Source organism: Anabrus simplex, chromosome 1 (assembly GCF_040414725.1).
Source record: "Anabrus simplex isolate iqAnaSimp1 chromosome 1, ASM4041472v1, whole genome shotgun sequence".
Taxonomy (NCBI): domain Eukaryota; kingdom Metazoa; phylum Arthropoda; class Insecta; order Orthoptera; family Tettigoniidae; genus Anabrus; species Anabrus simplex.
In genome coordinates this window covers 1,636,703,034-1,636,718,772 of record NC_090265.1, presented here as the reverse complement: position 1 = coordinate 1,636,718,772, position 15,739 = coordinate 1,636,703,034, and positions in this window count along the sequence as shown.

Below are 15,739 nucleotides of genomic sequence, written 5' to 3'. Positions count from 1 at the left end.
GGTCTCATGTCAACGGTGGGACGGGAAAGGGCTAGGAGTGGGAAGGAAGCGGCCGTGGCCTTAATTAAGGTACAGCCCCAGCATTTACCTGGTGTGAAAATGGGAAACCACGGAAAACCATTTTCAGGGCTGTCGACAGTGGTGTTCGAACCTACTATCTCCCGAATACTGGATACTGGCCGCACTTAAACGACTTCAGCTATCGAGCTCGGTAACCCGGATACCGGAGAATTAAAAGGAAAGCTTCACGATATCAGTATTTGGACAACGTCTTGTTCAAGTTTATAGAAACTGCCAAATATAAATTGAAATTTGTTGTTCGACTGAAATTACAGGAGCCACTTATTTGGCATGCTCATAGTATCACAGGTCGTGGCGGCATTGATAAGACCCTAACCACTATACAGGAGAAGTTCACCTTGGAAGGAATCAGATTTCTGGTCCGGAACGTAGTTCGAACCTGCGATACTTACCAGAGAGTGAAGCCTAGCTCTCATCTATTGCAGCATAATCCAATACCAATTCTACCTTCAGGTCCTAAGCAGTTGTATGCCATGGATTTATTCGGACCCGTCCCGACATCTAAAAGGGGTAACCGTCATGTCATTGTCACGATTGACGTATTTTCAAAGTATGTTACTTTATACCCCATTCAGAAAGCAAATTCCAAGTCGGTAATGCGCCGGATTACTCGCAACATCATTCCATGGAGCTGATTTCTTGTCATCATTCCTCAGATGGGCAAAACTAAAGCATTACTCGCCGACCATGGGTCTCAGTTTACTTCAGTTGAATTTCGACAGGTCATGGAGCAGTTGGAAATCAAACATATTTTAAATTCTATCCGTCAAGCGTCCAGTAATCCAACTGAGAGGGTCATGCAAGAGCTAGCTAAGTTTTGTCGCATATTTTGTGGAGAAACACACTGGCTGTGGATAGATGTCCTACCTATCATGATGGATTATTTGAATAACACGATTCATGAAGCTACGTCTCAGATTGCTTCTGTCCTTCATTTCGAGAGATATATTCATATACCATGGGATGTCATTCAATGTCCAGGTATTTTCAGAGCTACTTTAAATGAGAATATCGAGAGGGCTGCTACACCTTTACGGGAGCATGCTGAAAGAAGACAGAGAAGAGTTAAGGATAAGAAATTCCACCGACCACTGAAACTACATGAATACGTACTACTGAGGGAACCGGCTATTTGGGAACCTACCAGCAAGTTCTACGCAAAATTTGCTCCACCCTTCCTTGGGCCGTACAAAATCATTAAAGTCTTTGGGAACAACACATATAGAATTCAGAGCTTAGACAAGACTTACGAAGGCACCCACAACGCCGCTAATTTAAGGAGTTATTATTTCCCTAAGCAGGCAACAACTGGTCAAATTAATGTGATCACCGAAGAAGATTCATCATGGGATAAAAAGGAGCATCCAGCGCACCATCACGTATCAACGCAGCTGAATATGCCGGAAGAGATGTGCAGGGAATGTCAGGATCTACAGACCACCGTATTAGATCAGCTTTGCTTATTAGGTGCAGCCCTGGAAGTTGACAATAGGAGGATACGTGCCGAAATAGTCTGCAAAATACGACGGGAACAGTGTGACTCAGGACTGTGAAAATGCAAATTTTCAGGGTACATTCTATCATTATATTTTTTGTGTGCTAATGATTTATTTTACCAACTAAATCATTTCCAACCAAGGGAGATGATGTCCCCTTCAAATTTGGCCTACAATATGTATTTATTGTTTCTGCGAGTGCAAGATTATTATTCCATTAGCACGGGCGATATTTTCCAACCCTGTGTTATAGAGACGTTCTCACCTGTAGGGAACCGGTCTTGCTAGCGAGGGGAGCGAAGTATTGATTTTTTATCGAGCTGTCAGCTGTCCCCATGTGACCCACTGCGAGGAACCAAAGTCGCCTCGATCTGAATCACACATGTCCAAGTCTCAAATGGAAGTACTTTCGAGAATTGTAATAGCCTGTCAGACGCTAGACGTCGCCCAATTACGGACCATTATGGTGACACACCCTCGTTCTGAAAGTGCTTAAATACCCCAGTTTCCAGAAGAAACGCTCTCTTTGTATTTTATACTCTGATACTCTTACATTCACGACGCAGACGCTCCTTGGATTAATTATTCGGCAGTACAAATCAATTACCCTTCATTAATATTTGAATCAACGATTCTGGCAGATCTTCACAGGCAAAGTTACGTGTCATTCATCTTTAAAATTCATCGCGTGTGTGTACAGAATACCTCCTAAAATTGCTTGTCAGTTTCAGCTTCTACTGTGCGAGAAGAAGGAAGAGGATCGCCACGTGTTGGATCGAGATGTTGCTACACTGTGAAGAGGAGGCCTACCACAACTCTGCATTGAACATCACGGCTACAATGGTGTGCTAAAATGTAGGCTATCTCTGACATGGGGAGATACCGACCGGAGGCAGATAACCCACCACATGTTCCAGATCATCGGCAGAGATCCAGTTTCATCATTCGTTTAAGTACTCTTTTATAATGTTTATCTGTTCATCTTTGTAGGAATAATGCTTACTTATTCATTAGTGGTAATATTTCTTCTAGTCTTGCAGTAGTTTTTAATATTTTCATCCTTATTTCACATGGGATATGATAGTATTGTCTGTGTGTGAGTGAATATTGGTCTCTATTAGAATAGCTAGAACGTGTGTGTGTCTTCTACGATTTTTCTAGCTGTCCCATTTAATAGTCTAGTGTGATTTAAATATAATTGTCCTCACCGATAATGAATAATTCAATTTTGAAAATATTTCTTTCGGAAGTCGTGTGGGACAGATTTACGGCATATTTTGTCACGCCGGATTTCTATATAAAATTTTCTTCCTGTATGATTTAAGGCGTGTTAGAGTCATCTGGCATATTGTCGAACCCTAGTTTACGCGAATTTGAGATCTAGCACATCTAATAATAATAATAATAATAATAATAATAATGATATTACTAATACATTTTCATCTCGGGTTAAATAAATGAATAAGTGTCACGAGTTTAAATATTGCTTGATCTTGTGTGTAAGATGTTAACGTGTGCTCAATTAGGGTGAATATGAGCCTGGAATATGGCAGAAACTTGACGGATCACTTATTGTATTTTATTGACATGAGAATGGATCATTTACTGTGTGTTATTGACTTGTGAATCCATTTATTGAGTTTTTATTTGAAGAATACGTGTTGTTGGACGTAATTTCTTCAAGTGGAGCACGTGTTAATCGATAGACGTGGAGTTGAGTAATAATAATGTCGTGAGTCATGAACCATGAAACCGAATGCTAATATTTGACCTGTACTATGTGCGTTTCTGTAGACGACAATTTTTCCAGACATCAACCGCGGATGTGATCATGACCAACATTGTAAATTTCATCTTCTTTAACTAAGTGATCATCCAGACTTCATCATATTTCTGAGGGACGTAAATGAATTTTTCTTTACCTGATACCGTAATCGAGAAATTTCAAATATCTAGGATAAAAATAAAATATAATATTCAGAGACTATAATTCGTTGTAAGTAATGTAAATAATTCTCGTGTGCCTTAGTGTGAATGCTGTGTGTGTGATTGATAATTGTAATATTTTTCTTTGACTATGGTTTTGACCCGGCCACGTGTTCGTTACGTTGGGTCCTGGTTATCAGCATCGTTGTTTGAGTTGATCTAACTTTTTGAGAGTTAAACCTTTGGTGAATTTTATTTTGAATTTAAGTTGAGAATGGTTCAGGGTATCATACAGAAAAGAATAAGAAAGAATTATTTCAGTTGACGAGGTTGAGCATTAGTTTTTTCTAAAGCCTACAATGCTAAAAATTTTCTCGAGGTGTCAGATACTAAAGATTAACATCACGTTTGTTTGATCGAATGTTAGAGAAAGTTTCAGAGTAATAATTATTGTATAAGTACGATTTGGTGAAATTAAGTCCGATGGAGACATTTTTGAGTAATATTTCCGATAGGATTTTGGCTTCTTTATTTTTTCAATTTAATTGAGATAACGTTTAATTCAGTACGTTAAAGGAGTCAAGTTTTCCTTTGGGATAATGAATGTAGACATGAATAGTTCTGATATTTAGACGTTCAAGACAAATATGAATCAGACAGTCTTTCTATTTTCTTTCAACTTGTAAATAATAACGTCATTATTGAGAGGAGGTCCTCCCACGAATTTTGTGTGTGTGTATTTCGTTGAGCCAGAAGTAGGCTAATATCCATCTGTATATTTACAGAATTAATGACGTCAAGAATATTGGAGAAATTAAATGCTGTACCGGTATTGAATGAACTGGCGGAGAAGAGAAAATAATTAACTCCACCTGTGAGACTCTCATTCTCCGGCTGAGCAAGCCAAATTTCCAGTTGCTCTCCGTGAGGAGTGGGTGATAACTTTTGTCAGTGCGCTGTTGATATTTACATTTTTCACAGTTTTTAAAATATATTTTTACATCGAATGCACAGCTACGTTCTTCAAACTTGGCAGACCTATGGAAGTTGGTCCTATGACATGAAAGTACATCTCAATCATCTCGATCACGGCATGCTGGATAGCTATTTCCAAGTATCAGGCACGGTTTGAACCTCCTAGCAAGAAAGGTACCTTATAAAACATGGTGGCGTGTTTATATCCTTCTATATAGAGTACTAGCGAATGTACCCGTGCTTCGTTATGGTATTCTATATTGTATACGGATATCGAAGTAAATACTGTACGTGCAGTAAATAAGATTGTTTTAAAATTGCACGTCTCTTTAGCGTTATCCGAGAAAGAACATCGGGAGGTCCCCATACTTTGTTTTTAGTGCAAGGTGTGGGTTGGGGAGTTGTGATGATAACGGCAGGCTCACTTGCCTACTGCCATTCACAATCGAGTTGGGAAGTTTAAATTATAATCGCAGGCCCAATTGCTTACTGCGCGGTCACAATCGATTTGGGGAGTTTTCGTTTTCTACTTCCAGACATATTACAGTTGAGGAGCTTTTATTATAATGGCAGGCAACTTCCCTACTACCAATCAAAATTGAGTTTTGCAGTTATCAGTATAATGACAGGCCTTTTCTTCAGCTGCCAGCCAGCTTACTGCCAGTCACACAGAGTTGGTGAGTTTCCATGAAAGTAGCAAGCTACTGTGCCTAATGCTAGTCACATTTTGGATGGGTACATTTGTTTATAATGGCGGGCACCCTGGCATACAGCCAGTTACACAGGAGTTGGAGAAGGACCCCATTCCTACTAGCAGTCAAGTCGGTGTTGGGAGTACTTATTACAATAGCAGACACACGCTTTCTCGAAAGTTACAAATCGACATCAACGAATGTATATATAGATCAATATAGAAATTATATGCATGTGTACAGTATTGCAGACCTTCATTTACAGATTAACTACTCCTAAACGGTACGTCATATCGACAAAAGATTGTACCATAAGACGCAGTATTTAGCGGCCTATATGGTTGGTCCTATGATATTTTCTCACATCTCATCTATTCATGGGTCAGATTGAGTTAGAAACGTTGAATAGGGTGAAATTTGTGTACGATTATCTTACATTGCATTACTTTTAGGATAATTATGTGACATAGCATTTGGCTCACATATGGGTACTCGGTGGGCCAATGTTCGTGTAGAGTTTGATTATTCTATCTTTCTTGTAAGTGATTGAAAGTATGAAATATACATGTAAAGAGTCAAAATTTACTTAAAAGTGAGAAATATAGACGAATCTAACGTATAAGGGATATAGATACGACAAAAAAGTCATAAGACCAAGGTTGTAGATCACACCAAATTGAACGGAGATTGTGCCATCCGTTATGGATAGGACCTCCCGTGTATCCCACGAGATACCTGGAAACGTAGGTCTGCACCAACATTAAAATTTCGACATTCTTCGGGGATAAAAAGGAAAATTTTCGACGATCTTGGGGGTTTTCTGTCCGTTAGAGGCTAAAATGTATAATTTTGCCAAATTTCGATTTTCTTGCTCGTCTGGCAGATTATGCCGCAATCTGGATTTTGGGTGAGGGGGGTAAAAATTAGGAATTTCTGGAAAAAATAATATGCAGATTGTCATTATTACCCCGTAAACGGTAGCTGTACGAAACTTTCACCAAAATAGTCAATGTACAGATACACACACAGTCGTTAAGATTTTATTTATATAGATAGATAAAGAATATGCACCACTTATACCTTTTGGGCTATGTCCGCTGGACTTAGCCTGAGAAACCGGCCTTTCATGATATCTCCCTTATTAATCCTCCTGTCGAAAAAATGCATATGAGCAAAAAATAGAAATGGATTTCCATTAAGTTTGGTCGATTTCCAGTCAGGTTGTTCTTGTACTGTATATATTTTGGGAGAGTAAAATCACCATTTCGGTTCCCTATAAAACCACAGTCCATTCCGGGAATATGAAATAGTATTGACCTTAAAACCTACCCTTGGACAAGTGGATGCTAAATATAAAAGTTTGGTTCAAATGTCTTTAGTAGTTTTCAAGTTGTAAGAAATACGCTTTACACGCACCCGCTCTTGAGTTAAGTCCGGTGGGACTTGTACCAAAAAACGGTCCGTTAATGATATCTCCTTTATTAATCTTGGTATCGAAATGATGCACATGAGAAGAAAGGGTTAGAAATTAATTTCCATTAATGCAGGTAGATTTCCATTTAGCTGTGTATATTTTGGATGTTCAGTCTACAGCCCTAAGGCTGATTGGATCCTCAACAGCTCTGCCATCAGATGTCATAGATGGCCTAGGCATCACTGAAGAGGCGTACTAGGGAAATGAGGAGTGAGGTAGTTTCCAGTTGATTTCCTCACCGTACCAGAAGTTCCTATTTCCTATCAGTCTGTCAAGCCCACTGAAATGCATACACCAACCGACCCTACGAGCAACATTTTCACACCATTCTAAGCAGGGACTGGCTGCAGAAGGAATGACATTACTAACGTCGCTCATACCTCAGTCACTTTCATATTGTCAAAGCCAAGGTTAAGACAGAGACAGTTCAATGAAAGTAACAAAATTGCTCTAGCCCATACCAGAATACATAGTGCACTATATAAACTAGTTCCTGCCAGTTTGAGGGAGTGCAAAATCACGGTTTCGGTTTCGTATAAATCCCAGTCAGTTCAGGGATTTAGAAACAATATTTACCTCAAAATCTACTCAAGGACAGGTAGATTCTAAATGTGAAGTTTGGTGGAATTATTTCAAGTAGGTTTCAAGTTATAGAAGGACAGACAAACGGACAAACAGACAAACAAACAGACAGACACCAAAGTTAAAAAATATGCAGATGGTCATTATTTCACCTGAAACAGATATCCGTACAGAGATTTCGCCAAACTATTCAATGTACAGACACGCGATCTTTACGATTTTATTTATATAGATGGATTCTTACCCGGCTATCATGATGCAGTGTAAGTCGCTGTTGCCTAGAGACAATTGATCCATGAAGTCGATCGAATTTTGGTGCGGCTTTGCATTTTAATTAACTCCATATAATTACTCATCATTCAAATATATCCGTGGGATTTTGTTCAAACCATTTCCTAAATCGTCTCAGGAGTAATAAGATCAAATTTTGAAATTTTCTGCGAAATCGGTTCAGTAGTTTTCAGAGTCCATGTGAGACAATACACTTTTATATACGGTATATACTAGCATATGTAACGGTGCTTGGCCTACGGTATTCTAGACTGTATACGGATTTTTCCATAAATTACTGTAAATGGCATGCCTCTTAGCGCTATCCGAGAAACAAAACAGGGAGTACGCAATACGTTGTTCCCTATGCAAGGTAGGCATTGGGGACATTTTAAGGATAATGGCAGGCCACATTTCCTACTACCAATCATAATCGAGCTCCGGAGTTTATGTTATAACGGCAGGCTCACTTGGCAATTGCATTCACAATAGATATGGGGAGTTTTCAGTTTATTAATGTCAGTCACAATCGAGTTGGAGCAATTAAGGAAGAAAGTAATACAGTTAAGAAATTTGAAATTAATAGAAAATAGGATAATAACTGAGGACAGCCAGATAGGAATAATATGGAGATACCAAATGGATGTACTGGAAAATAAAATGTCCCTCAATAAATTGTGATGGTAAGTTATGACTTACGGATATAAGATATTTAGGCACAGGGATTCTTAGGTAAACAGATAAGAAGATGAATTATGGTGTTATTATTTAAGACTATAGAGGTAAGGCAGAGGCAGGAAATTAATGCGGAAAACAGAAGAAGATTATAAATACAGTGGAAATTATAGCAAACTTCAGAAAACACCTTACGGGAGTGAAAAATTGGGTACAATCCACGGTACTGTTCAAATATTAACAGCGCCCCTCACTTTGAGGATGATAGTAACCTCCAACGGTATTCCGCCAATATCCCGCGGAATGGCCAGTTGACGTCTTTCTTGCTTTCAACCCAAGGAACAACCACGAATTTACAAGAATGATGACGGAAATGGCAATACGTTACTTACCTGCTGGCAAACTGTCACGTACGTTGCCATGGTAACCTGTGGGTTCGTTGTTGGTCTGTCGGTCACTCAATGCAGAGCATGTGACCCGCGAAAAATAGTAATTTTCTCCCTGATTTGAAGAGTAAGCGAAGTTACGATCAAAACAAAAAGTTGTTTATAATGAAGGGCGTGTCACATATAGTCCACGGATTTTACAGAAAATCAATACTATAAGAGAAAATGGAAGAAAACTGTTCTGAATTTCCTATAAATCATCCGTCCATTCTGAGATTTTAAAATAATATGCAAATCAAAAGCTTCCTCAGAAAGAGTATACTCTAAATATGAAGTTTGGTTGAGATCTATCGAACCGTTTTTCCGTGATAGTGGAACAAACACACAAACAGACACGAAAAATAAAAACCACTGATACGGCCTTGAGTTGACCTAAAACGGATAAATATATGAAAAATTGGCAAAACAAACGAAATCGCAGACAGCGGACCCCCTACAACTGTATATATATAGATTTGCTATTACCTACACCTCCCAAGTTGGAAAGTTGGAACTCGTAAAATATCGACCGTATAGCGTATATTAAGATGAACGAATCGAATTTATAGAGTTTAAAACCAGTAACGTAAATGTTTCCTTTACAAAGGAATACATTTGTGTTTCTTTTATTTAATGTCATAAGGGATGTACAGCAGCAGTACCTTCCTACATCACTTTATCACTACTTTCTAAGTTAACGAATACAACGAAATCATCTCTTAATATAATCAGTCATTACAATCCAAGCACTTTGTATAAATAGGAATAAGGAACTCAGCATAAATAGTAACTTACTGATTTTGAGTAGATACAACCAAAAGTAAAGGAAAGTAGTCCTCTAATGAGAATACTGGATAACGAGCATGGTATATGTGGTCAATGCTCCACAGAACACAAGCAGTAAGTTAAGATTTAATGTGAAGAGGTTGCCTGCAGTAAAACACAGTTTACAGTGAGCTAATTGCTGTGAGAATGAGGATAATTCTTGGGCAGTTCTACTGCCTAAAGGTTGGTGAAGGATTAATCTGGTAACGGATGAAGCCATACTGTTAGCTTCAGACGAAGCCAGAAAGCAAACTATTCCGATGGTAATCAACTGTATCAGGTGGAATAGGTCCCATAACACAATAACTGAAATTTCATGCAAATTGTTTGATATTTCTATTTGGGAATAGCGATATAGTTCGTAGATATCGGATATCAAAGAAATGAAGTAGTAGAGTATTCTGAAAAGTATATCGGGGCTGTAGATAAAATTAATCAGGTGAGCTACCTTTATGACATCGTCGTAAAGAATCCGAACTGTTCTGATGGCGTACAGGTCTCTAGTTCTCCTATCATAGGAAAATTCAGTGATTACTCTGTCATAACAGGAGATATTGTTCTCAGCATCATCCTCCTTACCAGCACGATGTGCACGAACAAATGTTTCAAGTATGTCATTCAAATTTCGCAGAAGTGTTCTTAGAAGCATAATACTATTAACAAACTGCACATAAATTATTGTTGAAATAATGTGCGCAAAACTGTTTGTACATCTCTGTATATTAAGAGCCAGAGAGAGCGCGTCTCCATGCAAAACACTCAAGGCAGCGATGTAGATCAGAATTTGAGACACAATCCTCCTGGACCGCTTCCGTTCAACTGCGAACTTCACACGCAGTACCATTTCCACTTTAGCTAACTTGAGATATATTTTTTCAACCTTTCTGATGTAACAGGTCAAGTTGGGTATCAAAGTAACCATGGGCAATATATACACTGAAAGTTCCAGAAGCCCTCGTATGACTTTCGCCATTCCTTCGTGGGGATATGACATACCTTGAAGTAGAGAAATTATGATCTTGTGCAGGAAGCTAGTAAGTATGATGACAATGATAGTGATGGTACTCAACACTCTCTTTCTGCTAAACTTGAGACGTTCAGTCTTACGGTCCAGTTCGTACGGCACGAGGCCACACCATCTTGAGATGTACAAGAGTGGAAGAAACTCTGACAGTAAGTCCTTATTTGGCTTCATCTTCACGGTCGTAGATTTCTGGAGGTATCGTTGACTACTTCGTATGCATCTGAGTACTTCGTAACCACAACAAAACCACAGTACATTGATTTCTTTCCTTCTCAGGCCAATACAGTCTGAGAGATTGGTGTTATCTTTTATTCCGTCAATTAAACAAACAGAGCAATCAGCTGAGTGCTTTGCGTGACAGCTCTTCATTGTCAAGGAAGCATCATGCCTACAAATACAATGCAGCTCATAACATTTGTTTAGCCACCCTAATCGATTAGCTGATGGGCTTGGCCAAGACCAACTACAATTATATCAGACCGTAATCCAGAAAAGCCGGCCCCGGCCTCTTACCCGGAGGCCCTGGGTTCAATTCCCGGCCAGGTCAGGGATTTTTACCTGTACCTGAGGACTGGTTCGAGGTCCACTCAGCCTATGTGATTGGAATTGAGGAGCTAACTGACGGTGAGATAGCGGCCCCGGTCTAGAAAGCCAAGAATAACGGCCGAGAGGCCCCTCGTAATCTGCAGGCCTTCGGGCAGAGCAGCGGTCGCTTGGTAGGCCAAGGCCCTTCAAGGGTTTGATTTGGTAATCCAGAAAAAACATCGCGGACATCGGTGGGCGATATGAGAGGTTGAGGAAAAGTTTACGCATGTTTATTCCGGGTCACCTAAAGAAAAGATCAGAAGTCGAATGTCATGAAATGCAACTCATTCACTCAAAATATGAATAATTATACACCAAAAGTAGCGTTATCTCGTATTGCAAGTCTATTTGTAATTTCACTGGGAAAATAACGAAGGGAGAATCAATCAATCAATCAATCAATCAATCAATCAATCAATCAATCAATCAATCAATCAATCAATCAATCAATCAATCAATCAATCAATCAATCAATCAATCAATCAATCAATCAATCAATCAATCAATCAATCAATCAATCAATCAATCAATCAATCAATCAATCAATCAATCAATCAATCAAATCAATCAATCAATCAATCAATCAATCAATCAATCAAATCAATCAATCAATCAATCAATCAATCAATCAATCAATCAATCAATCAATCAATCAATCAATCAATCAATCAATCAATCAATCAATCAATCAATCAATCAATCAGCTGATTACTGAATTCCGATAATTTGTAGTTCCAAGTCCCTAGCATACTTCGCACTTTACATCTTCGATTATTCATCGAATACCAGTTAATAATGAAATTCATATATCCCAATATTTGCAATTCAAATCCCCGGCATAGATTTGACAAAAGTTTTTCAGATAAATTATTGTAGTCAACCTCTTAGTTTTCAGCATTTATGGGCACCTTTATTCTGCGTCCAGCGTATTAGGAAAAATAATAGTAATCCACCAGCCGTAAAAATAACATAACCCCATTTCAGTTAAGAACTGTAGTGTAGATACGGTGTATTAGATAGTATCTTGCCTGATATATTCGTGTGTATCTTTGTGTACCATAGCCCTCTCGCTCCTCCAGCATTTAACTAACGGCAGATTTCATTTCTATTAGAGCTTAGTAGGATCAAATAGTACTAATAATAAGCTGTCTACGAATTTAGCTTTGTTGGTAATCTTTGAATAGTTCTTGCGAATTTTAAACTTTAATTGCAATTTCCATTTCTGTTTGTGCTTAGTAATAACCCGTTGTAAGTAGGCTACGTCTGAACTTAGTTTAAAGTTATTGTAGTGTATTGTAGTATCTTATTAGAAATGAGTGTGTTTAGTCTATTACTGTGAAATATTTGTGTAGTATAGTATCTGCAGTAACACTGTTACTGGAATTCAGTTGAGGAAATTAGGGTAGACTTATGTGCAATTTAGAACTGTGTAATTCTTGTGTACCTATTCCTTTCGGTTTTCAGTAATTAACAGCAGGTTTCATCCTGTTAGGGTGTTGTAGGATTAGAATTTAGTACAACTAAGTAGTATTTTAGTGTATTAGTAGTCTATATTAATTACCTTAATTTCGTGTGATCTTTGTGTACTTTCTTAGACAATATTTCTCCTTTCATTTTTATTTTGCACAGAATAAGTTATTAATTTTCTTTTCATTATTCCTTAAAGATTGACTAAAAGGTGCAAGTGTAGGAACTGTGGGTGCGGATAGCCATTGAAGAGAATGAGGGAGGAGTTGGAGAGTTTCAGGGAGATAATTAGGTCTCCCTCAAACAATGTACAGGATACAGTAGGCGAAAAAGATGGAGGAGAAGGAAAGGGGGGTATTTTAGAAGAAAGACAGATGGTCTAATATTTTAAGGGAACGAGATTACAAACTAAGGGATCTATTCAGGATCAGAATTCAGGATAGGTGTCTATGAGAAATCGGGACGAGTCCATGCAGGCAGAAAAAAGGGAAAATGAAGGAAACTGTTGCTTAGAAGTGTGGAAGAATGAGAAAAGGAAAAGGTAGGAAAGGGAAATGTAGAACAGAGGGTAGGAAAAGACAGGTAGAACAGGTTCACGGGCGGGAGAAAAGGGAGGAGGAAGTAGCTTCTGCAGCAGTGAAGAAAGATAGTACTGACCGGGAGAGGAGGGGATCATATGAGGTGGGTAGGGTTAAGGCTCTGGTCATGGGGAATTTCGTTGTTAGACGTGTAGGGAAAGTGTTTGGAGGATAAGGAACCAGGGTAGAGTGTTATCCAGGAATTAGGTTAAGGCAGATGTTGAGGAAAGAAGAAGAGAAGGAGGAAGGAAAGGAGAAGGTGGTAGTGTTTCACGTTGGTACCAACAACGTAAAGCAAGCAGGTATAAGTACCAACATAGTTGGGAATGTGTGGGATCTGGTAAATGCAGCACGGGTAAAGTTTAAGGAAGCGGAGATTGTTATCAGTGCAATACTCTGTAGGAGGGATACTGACTGGAGGGTGATTGAGGATTTAAATTAGACTATGGAGTCGGTATGTGGGAAACTGGAAGTGAGATTTATAGACCCTAATGGATGGGTAGGAGATAGGGATGTGCGCTCTGATGGCCTTCACTTAAACCGCAGTGGTACATTTAAGTTAGGAATTTCGTTTAGAAGGGTTCAGAGAAACACGGTGGTCTATGGAACGGTGATAAGGGTACAGGGATCTGGAAGTCAAGTAGGGATGACAAAAAATTTTGGTGCTGAACTGTAGAAGTGCTGTAAAGAAAGGAATCGAATTAAGTGATTTAATAGAATTATACTTATCAGAAATTGTAATAGGAGTTGAATCATAGCTGAGAAATGATATAATGGATGCAGAATGATTCTCACGGAACTGGAGTGTGTAACGTAGAGATAGGATATGAATGCTAAGAAGGTGAGTATTCATTCTGGTGAAAGAAGAATTTGTAAGCTACCAAAATGTTAAAGATGACAAATATGAAATTCTAGATGTAAGGCTCATTTCGAAAGATAATAGGTAACTTGATGTATTTGGAGTGTACAGACAGGAAAAGTGTAGCTCTGACGCTGATTCAGAATTACGAGTATTTGATAAGATAATGTGGGAAACGACATGGAAAGGAACATGATTGTAGCGGGTGATATCAGTTTACCAAATGTCAATTGGGAAGGTAATGCGAACGACAGGAAGCATGACTAACAAATGGCAAATAAGTCAATCTGAGAAGGGCGGCCGATCCAGAAAATAAGGGAACCAACTAGAGGAAATAATATTCTGGATGTGGTGCTGGTAAAACCTGATAAGCTGTATGAAGAAACCGAAGTAATAGATGGTATTAATGATCACGAAGCTGTTTTCGTCGTAGTTAATACTAAATGTGATAGAAAGGAGGATAGTAAAATTAGGACTATTAGGCAGTCCCATGTAGCTTATAAAAGAGGGGTGAGGGTTTTTTAATCAGTATCTATGATCGGCGGAAGACGGTAAATAAAGATGTAAACAGATTCTGGCATGGGTTTAAAGCAATTATTGAGGAATGTGGAAACAGGTTTGTACTTTTAAAGGTGGTAAGGAATGGTAAATACCAACTATATTACAACAGAGAATAAAGAGACTAAAAAGGAGGTGCAGGTTGGAAGGAAATAGAGTTATAAATGGCTGTAGAAGTAAGTAGACATTGAAGAAATTTACTAGAAAATTGAATCCAGCAAAAAAGTCAGCTAGAGATAATATGATGGCAAGCATAATTGGCGGTCATACAAATTTTAGTGAAAAATGGAAGCGTGTGTATAGGTACTTTAAGACAGAAGCAGGTTCCAGGAAGGACATTTCAGGAATCACCAGTTGCTCTCGACACGACATGCGGTGCTACTTTGAGACGATGACGTGTTCTACGCGTATACCACCAGTTGCTCCCTACACCATATACGGTGCTACTTCGAGAATATGACGTGTTATACGCGTAATCTACCAGTTGCCCTCGACACCATATACGGTGTTACTCCGAGAATATGGCGTGTTATACGTGTAATCTACCAGTTGCCCTCGACACCATATACGGTGTTACTCCTAGAATATGGCATGTTATACGCGTATACTACCAGTTGCTCTCTACACCATATACCGCGCTACTCCGAGAATATGACATGTTATACGCGTAAAATACCAGTCGCTCTCCACACCACATACGGTGCTACTTCGAGACGATGACGTTTTCTGCGCGTAATCTACCGTTTACTCTCGACACCACATACGGTGCTACTTCGAGACGATGACGTGTTCTACGCGTATTCTACCATTTGCTCTCGACACCATATACGGCGCTACTCCGGGAATATGACTTGTTATACGCGTAATCTACCAGTCGCTCTCGACACCACATACGGTGCATCTTCGAGACGATGACGTGTTCTTCGCGTATACCTCCAGTTGCTCTCTACACCATATACGGTGCTACTCCGAGAATATGGCGTGTTATACGCTGATATACCAGTTGCCCTCTACACCATATACGGTGTTACTCCGAGAATGTGACGTGTTATACGCGTAATCTACCAGTTGCCCTCTACACCATATACGGTGTTACCCCGGGAATATGGCATGTTATACGCGTACACCACCAGTTGCCCTCGAGACCATATACGGCGCTACTCCGGGAATATGACTTGTTATACGCGTAATCTACCAGTCGCTCTCGACACCACATACGGTGCATCTTCGAGACGATGACGTGTTCT